Source organism: Suillus subalutaceus, assembly GCF_016647625.1.
Source record: "Suillus subalutaceus strain FC151 chromosome Unknown DFJ58scaffold_155, whole genome shotgun sequence".
NCBI classification, from domain to species: Eukaryota; Fungi; Basidiomycota; class Agaricomycetes; order Boletales; family Suillaceae; genus Suillus; species Suillus subalutaceus.
In genome coordinates, this window is record NW_024540404.1 from 97,689 (window position 1) to 106,554 (window position 8,866).

Consider the following 8,866-nt stretch of genomic DNA (forward strand, 5'->3'; position numbering starts at 1 on the left):
TCACCCAATATATTATGAGAACTTCACAGTGCCGTCCAATGAACCGGTTGTTAGCAGTGCACCATCTACAGAAAAATCCAGCGAGTAGATCGACCCGAAGTGAGCTTTTATGGTTTCGGTGAGAGAATTGCGCGTGTCTCTGTCCCAAGCGACGAGCTCTCCGTTATAATCCCCGCTTGCTATGAACTCCCCGTCCCTTGATACCGCGATTGCTCGTACTGCATTGCGATACCCCTCCATTTTTTTCAACACAACACCTTCTTTCAAGTCCCACAGACGGAGTGTCTTGTCTACCGAGCCCGTGACTATACGTCGTCCATCGGGGAAAGCTGCGACTGCACGTACGGTATCTGTACGAGCTTCAAACTCTCGAACGGGTATTGTCATTTGGACGATGGACTCCGTTACTTCCCCCATTCTGCTGTCGGATGGTGATGGTGTTTAGCAGTTATGAGTCAAGATAGAGATTGTGGATGACTTGATACCTTGCTGCAATGGATATCAGAGGCTTAATGTGCATTGGACCCTGGTCGTTTTACTTCCATTGGCGCAGCCCCACTTGGCATCTGTCATTAGACGCCTGACTCCCACTAGACTCGTGACCAGTCCGTCTATGAGGCAAATTTAACCGTCGATAGAAACGGTTAAATATCCCTGGCTAGTTGCCAACCATTTACAAACCAGTGGAGCAACTTCAACTACACCGTATTTTCTACATTTATGCACGAATCGTCATCGGTAGTTACCCGGACCGTCCTCTACTCGCATTGTTCTCTTATAGCACGCATTTAGCTCATCGTAGTTCATTTATAGTTGCAACATGTCCCAATAGCACATACTACTCCATGAGCCCCCCACTGTCCTCGAGACGCTCGTTCTCCTTTGTGAGGCAAGTAGCACATTCGACCGAGTTCGTTGAGATTCGAACAAGAGCTATTTCCTTTGTGGTACCGGAAGTGCTACTGATATTGTTCAATGTGGTATTCAAGTGGTGTGAACTTGAAATTTCGTAGTTGACATTGACATCGAGGGCTATGTGGGAGGCATTTTCTAACGCAGGGGCAGAGGTGTACGACCCATTCTAGGTTTGGTCTGTTGCATCTATTAAGGCTGGTAATTATTCGACTTGCTGATGGCGGAACTGATCGATTACTTTGCGGTATTTATATTTCATGGGTGATATAATAAATGTATCGGCGACGACGACGGTGGCGGGGGCGATGAGCTTTTTACTTGGATTTGATCTCTATATATCGTCCTCAGTATGAGGATAACGTGTTTGACATTGTAGTGAACATTCACGCCAGGTCACACAGAATTAGGTGCCACCTTACTTGATGGTGGTTGTTCAGGTCCAGGAAGCTCCACTTTGTGTTTGCTGGTCTGCAGCGGTCTTAGTAGCAGTAGTGAGAACGAAAGGAAATATTTGCTGTGTTGAAGCAGATAGTTTTCGGGTGCGAGCCCCGAAGGGGCGACCCGGCCCCGACAGCGGCCCCAACCTCTGTGAGAGAGAGCCGAGGTAAGCTGCGATTCTCAAGGTAGTAGGAGTGAGAGCGACGCAGCGAAGTGAACCTCGGATCCCAAATTGTAGGAGCCGCAGGGCGATGCTTTGAGGTGAGGAAAGCGGGGTTGGAAAGAAAAGGTAGCGACCTGGAGGCATCTGCGTGAGCAATATTGCGGGCATTCGCGTGAGCAAAAGTACAGGTATCCGCGTGGAACAAGGTGTGGGCATCCACATGAGCAAAAGTGCGGGTTTCCGCGTGAGCAAAATGTGGGCAAGAGCCATGGGAGGGATAAGGTAAAAACCGATATGCTGAGCAGCCTACTCCACGTCAAGGTGAGTAAGCAGATAGTTCCCTCCCCTTATCTGAGAGTTTGCAACGGCAAACTCTCCTGCATGTGTAAACGAGGGAGGCGCAGAAGCATTTTTGGATGCCCTCTACCCATGGCCAGCTTCCCAACCGGGCTTATCCTCATTGTGTGCGTGTAAGGATCTAGGCCCTCAGAGCTCAACAGGCTGCCAAGTAGCCGAAGATAGCCTAGAAAATAGAAATCAGGAAAATGAAAATTTTGGGAGCCAGGGTCACGAAAATCTCGAAGAGAAGACAAAAGGCAGAGAAAAGAAAAGCATGCAGGTTTGAGCCTGTTGGAGCATGACGCGAGCACTGCATGGTGCAGCCTGAGAGACAAGAGCACGCGTTATTAATACAAGGGCGTAGCTATTTTGACGCGGTCCTGCCGTGCCTGCCGCGGTCGTGACGCGCAAGTGACGCGGCACTGACAAGTCTTGACACGGCTACTGACGCGCTAGTGCAACTCATTTCTATGCCCTATATTCGACTTTCACATCAAGTTGTATGGGTTCATGATCATAGGCACATATACTACTAGCCAGTCCTCAACTAATGACTATTTTTTAGGCTGAACATTCATATGTTGATCATTAGCGAGGATACAAAGTGTTTGGAATTCATTTCGAGCGACATAAGATAGTGTTTGAACATAATCTGTACCCTAGTATTTGTGACGGAGCCACGTCACACATATATGCCGCTTCAGTGCCGCGTCACAGGTGCATCACGACCGCAACAGGCACGGCAGGACCGCGTCAATTTCACCTGGCCCTTAATACAAGTACTGCCACTGCCACAAAGTCATAATTCTAACCGTGTACCCCACTTCGGGGTACCAACCAATTGTTGAGTACTCATCTTCCCAGCGGCATAGGCACTCATTTTTAGGCAGTCTTCAGATGGCTCCATCCTGCTCCCAGACCTTCCTGGTTTTATTCTTTCTCTCGTTTCCACAGCATTCCACGCAGGAAGTCCCCTTCGATTGTGCTGGACACCATCAGCGGCCTCTAGTAAAATGGCTGAATCCACGCAGCCCGTAATTCTCAACATCACACCCGGTCGAGCATTCAAAGGTCATGCAAACACCGTATTTGCAATTGTAGTCTTCCCTGATAATAGACGGCGTATGGTGACGGGCTCGGCAGACAGGATGCTTCATCTATGGGACTTAGAAGATGGTGTTGTGTTGAAGAAAATGGAGGGGCATCGCAGCGAGGTGTATGCAATAGCAGTGTCAAAAGATGGACGTTTGATAGCAAGCGGTGATAAAATCGGAGAACTCATCGTCTGGGACGGAGACACTGGAGCTTCTCTCGCCCAACCCATCAAAGCACACTCCGACAAGATCTGCTCGCTGGACTTGTCTCCGGATGGCACGGTCCTAGCGACAGGTTCACGAGACAAAACGACGAAGTTGTGGAACACCAAAACATGGCATTTACAGGAAAATCCGCTCAATTGTCGTACAAGAATATTTTGTGTTCGATATTCGCCATCTGGCAGAACTCTTGCCATCGCAACAGAACAAGATATTCAAATCTTTGATACAGTCACGAAACAATTCATCGCAAACTTCTGGGCTCACAGTGGAGCACTCAACTTGTCACTCACATGGACACCCGATGGCACACGGCTTCTCTCAGGGGGCTCGACTTTTGATCCCACCATACGAGAGTGGGATGCATTAACTTGGAGGCAGATTGGTATTTCATGGAAAGGCCATTCCGACGAGATCCACTCCATTGCCATGCACCCAACTGGCACTCTGGTCGCATCCACGTCTTCTGACAACCATGTTCGCCTCTGGCGGTTCCCCGATCGACGAACCATTGCCTTATTCAAACACTCTAACGCACCGTACTCTGTGACCTTCTCCGTGGATGGCAAGAAAATCCTCAGTGCTGGTAGAGATAAGAAAATCTCAGAATGGGCGATACCCGAGGACGCCTTGCCAAATTTCAAGGTAAGTTTTCAACCCCAACTGTTATAACGTAATTCGAGCATGCTTCACCCAGATTGTTAACATAAACATGGCAATACGCAATGCGTGCTTGGTCGGGGACTTGGACACCGCTGAAGAGCTGCTCGCAAAAGATATTTACGCTCATCCTAATAACTGCAACACCTATGCCATTCGCTCATTTGTCATGGCGCGAAAGCTTGATTGGGGCCATGCCCTCCGCGATGCTCTCGAGGTGAGATATGTTGGCCCGTTGCGACCCCGTCTGACGCTGATGACGACATAGTCTGTCAACATTCTACCTTCCTCGGCAGGATATATCTCCCAGGGCATTGCTTTCTGTGGGAAAATGCAGTTCCAGGACGCGATGAGAGCATTAGATTTCGCATCCAAATTCACAAACGAAGATCCAAAGACTGTTCAGCTGCTTCACTTGATTAAGGCACGTCATGTCGATATTTCTCCCCTGTTTCTGCTTCATGGCGGTTTTCAGGCCATTACACTGTTCAACGCAAATCGACGTGACGAGGCAATCCTGCGTGTCCAGCAGCTAACTGCCGCTCGTCCAAATGTTGATACTCTTGCTTGCAGTATCGTGGAAGTGAGTATCATGCTTTCAATTCCCAAGTTTGTGCGCTCACACTGATTTTCTGTCCTGCGCACATCAGGGATATCTTCGTCTCCAGATTAATGCCTTGGATGATGCACATGACAACGAAACTGCTGATAACTTCACTGCCGTTTTCAACACCATCGCTGTCGCATCTAAATCCACTATTTGTTCCGAATATGATGATTTCATCCTGGTATGTTCATGTGATGTATCCAAACATACTTGACATGCCCAACTGCGCGCTTTCTCCAGCTCTTCGGATGGGACCTCGAGTTCTTGTGGCGAACTGCAAACCAGAAACGGTGCGATGCATTCCTTCGTGCAGGTAGACTTCGAGAAGCCCACGAATTATATCGATATATTATGGATATGAGTGATGAAGCTGCGAAGGCCACCTGCCTCGATTGGTCCACTGGTCAGTATTTAGTATTGTCACTTGGGCTACAATGGTCATCCGAATTTCACTTAGCTTTCGTGCAAAAATGCAACGCGCTCTACGCTGCTAATGGAGTTGCTAGTCTCGTTGCGAGTGGAGATACTGCCTTCGTTGCGAAGGATTATGACAGGGCAATTGAGCTATACTCAGCGGCGATCAACCTGGATTCTGCAACATGCACCACATTTGCAAACCGCAGTAAGGTGAGGTGCGGAAAAATGCTATGGGACGATGCACTGCTAGATGCACAGAAGGTGTGATGACATCTATTGTGTCGACGTCATCGCTGATACTCGTAATTACATTAGGTCATTGAACTCGACCCGTCGTCTTACGTTGGATACCAGTTGAAGCATGCGGCGCTTCACGGCGCACAACGTTACAATGAAGCCATCGAGGCCTTCAAAATGATGCTCTTGAAGCTGGACCATGCTCCCAATATCGAAATGCGCAGTAAGCCCCAAACAATATACTCATCATGCGTATACTCATTACATGCTTGAATCTGTCTTCAGAGCTACGCAGGCAGTATGTCTCGCCGTTTGAAGTAGAAATGGCTTTTCGAAGAGTCATTGATGCTCAAATGGAAAACGCCCCACCTCGTCTGCTGAACACCTCCACTGGGCGCTTGTGCGATCGCGCGGCACAGATAAACGCCTTCAAGACGACCACAGAGTACAATGAACTTGTGTTATCAATAATGATGCGTGGAGATATACAAATGGAGCACGTCCAGGGCATGGTTGAGACGTACTTCCGATATGTCATGCTATCGCACAGGTGGGAAGGGAAGGAGCCTCTGCTGTACGACATTCAAGATAAGATTGTGTACGATTTGGATGCAGTTGGCGGCAACATGAAGTTGCAGTCGTTCTGCAAAACAGCTCGTGATGCGGGTTATCACTGGGCATGGAGTGATACATGCTGCATTGACAAAAATAACAATGTCGAGCTCCAAGAATCGGTCAACTCCATGTTTGTCTGGTACCGCCACTCAGCGCTTACTATCATCTACCTGTCTGATGTCCCACCTTCGTCCAAGTCCGGGGCACTGGCAAAGAGCGCTTGGAACACGCGAGGATGGACAGTTCAAGAATTCCTTGCCCCGAAAATCGTCCTCTTTTATCAAAAAGATTGGACCCTATATCTCGGCGATCGCTCTCCCAACCACAAGGATTCCATTGCAATTATGCAGGAGATGGGAGATGCGACGGACATAGATGCACAGGCCCTAGTTGCCTTCCGTCCGGGGACGAGAGATGCGCGAGAGAAACTCCAATGGGCTTCGGCACGTACCACCACGCTGCAGGAAGATATCGCATACTCCTTGTTCAGCATTTTCAGCGTCCACTTGGCTCCAATTTATGGGGAGAAAAAGCAGAACGCGCTCGGGCGGCTCGTGCAAGAGATTGTTGCTCAGTCGGGTGATGTTAGCGCCCTGGACTGGGTTGGGAAATCATCCGAATTCAATAGCTGTTTGCCAGCAGAAATCACCTCTTACCAAGCCCCACCATGCATGTTGCCATCTCTGTCCGAAGATGACATTCAGAAGTCGGTCTCATCCCTGCAAGATGCTGTGGTTATAGAGTCGGCCACTCGATTGTACAACGGGCTTGACTCCCTGAGCGTTGCCCGCTTTGCGCACCACCGATTGCATCTGCCCTGCCTCGCATTCCCCGTTACCGAAGTCAGGTCGAGGCATGGTCAGGGTCAGAAGACACACTTCACATATCAAGTAAAGGCAAATGGGCTTCATGATTTGTTGATCACCACGGAAGACAGACTGATCCAGTTCTGGCCAGGGAGGCCCACTCCGCAGACATTCTTAATTGTTCGTCCGTGGAATCGTGACCTCCTCGAGCTGCCCGACTTTACGGAACTGCCAGACCCCCGTTCTCCTATGGACTCGCAGGCCATGGGAGATCAGTCAGCTTCACCTGCGTCTCCGTTGTACGGTTTTCCTCCCGCATCTTCTGGAGAAAATGGGTTGTTTGATTCAGAATCTCAATCGCGAGCGTTGCGATTGATTGTTCGCCTCGGAGAGCCATTTAGCGGTTTTTTGCTAGCGCAGCAACGCGGCGGAGAATTTAGGAGAATCGCGTCAGAACACGAGATCATCGCACTAGTTAAAGACGTGGCTTCTGTTCACAGTATGATGGAGGTCAGGACGCTAGAGATATTGTAGTTGTGCGGGACCTTTCTGAAGAACAGAGATCTCTGAGGTTTCATTTCTACCGTGACGATTTCCTGTTCACCGGTATGCTGACTCGATGTTGGGCTATCTCTATTCGTCCAGTGATCATGATTACAAGACTTCCTTGGTTGGCACGAAGGTCAAGCCACCAGACCAACTTGAACGCTAGGGGGTATCACAACCGTCCCTTCAGATGTATCAAGACGACAGCTCGTAAACTCATTTCTCACTTCAAGACCCGACTATGTCCTGACAGTGAAAACGCACAGTCTCCTGTTCCTTCTGAAGTTTTGCTCATCCGACTCGCTGTGTCCAGATCATCTCCTTGTGAATTATGTTCCTGAAGACTCATTACAAGCCGAGGGACACGTGCAAAGCTTTTGTTTTAGGTGTATGCCAGAGCGGACGCACATCTTGCGGCCTGCCTCATACACTGATCATGAATATGACTGTAGTGATTGTGTTTCTATGCGGAGATACTGTTAAAAGATAATATCAACGATCATCAATGGAATGCCTCACGGTAAGAAGGAGAGATACTATTTTGCATGAGAATTTTCATGAATTCGTTAACTTGCAACCAACGCAGCATTTGTCGCATTTCCAGCGCATGCTGAACGAATCGTCCAACGGCAAGAACGAATTGCGGGACAGAGGTGCAGAGCTCCAAGATATCGTATGACAGTGGGAGACGGGGTGCTATTCTGGAATCTGGACCGCATGTACATGGTATAAATGCGCATCGACATGATGGCTAGACTGTGTCATGAGCCACCGAGTTGATTATTAACTATGCAGTCTTCGTGCCTTGAGACGTTATCTGAAAAACAAAACTTCCCCAGTTTTCAAACCGGTCAATGACAACACCTGTGAATCCATTGAAGCGGGTGTATTAAAATAAAGAAGCTGAGTGAAGATGGACTTACATCTGTGATAGTCAGTGATTCACGTGCGTTTTCAAGTTAGTACAACTGTACTTCAGAACATACACCTGTGGTATGGCGAATGAGTGCAATCTCTAGCGAATTTCTGGTGTCTCACTGAAGGTGCCATGTATATGTTCACATTGACTGGACATGAAAGAATGAGTATTGGCCACCTGGCAAAGACGATAGGGTGGGAAGACTAACAAACAACTGGATGAAAAACACGCTGAACAGAATACTTTGATCACATATTTTGCGCGCACATCGCAAGTATCGTGCCCAGGTAGCGAACCTGTGCAGAGAACTTGTCAAGTGGCGACAGTGCGAGCGTCGAACTTACATACCACTACGTATAGGCTCGGCATGACGGGCTATTGTGTCCTCTATCTGCAGCGAGCAAACCCGCTGCTTCCTATATTGGGGTCATGCAGCCTGCACAGATGTGGTTGACCTGGAATATCAAGTTATGATAGTATTCACTTTCGTTGAGAGGAATCCTACCTCGCGCGTGAATAAGAGTGCTTTGTTTCGGGAATTTAATTGTGCGTCATTCAAGCCCTACGACTCGGATATGGTCCAACATCAATACGCTCACAATAGTTGTACCACACGACGGCCACGGCGGCAACTAATGGATGATAAGCCTACCTTGAAGGAGAAGAAGTAGCACTTACTGCTCCAGACATTGAAAAGCTAAACAGCCTGCAAGATCGGCCACCATGCTGGTAGATCGTCCATAACAACGTTGCTTACGGTGGTGAGTAAATATGTGAGGTTGGAGACTGATTGTACGTTGTGACTTGTCTCAGACAGCATTCGACGCTCTATTGCCGAATATCTGTCAAACATATATATTCTTGTTCCGTGTTGTCTGCTCACACACA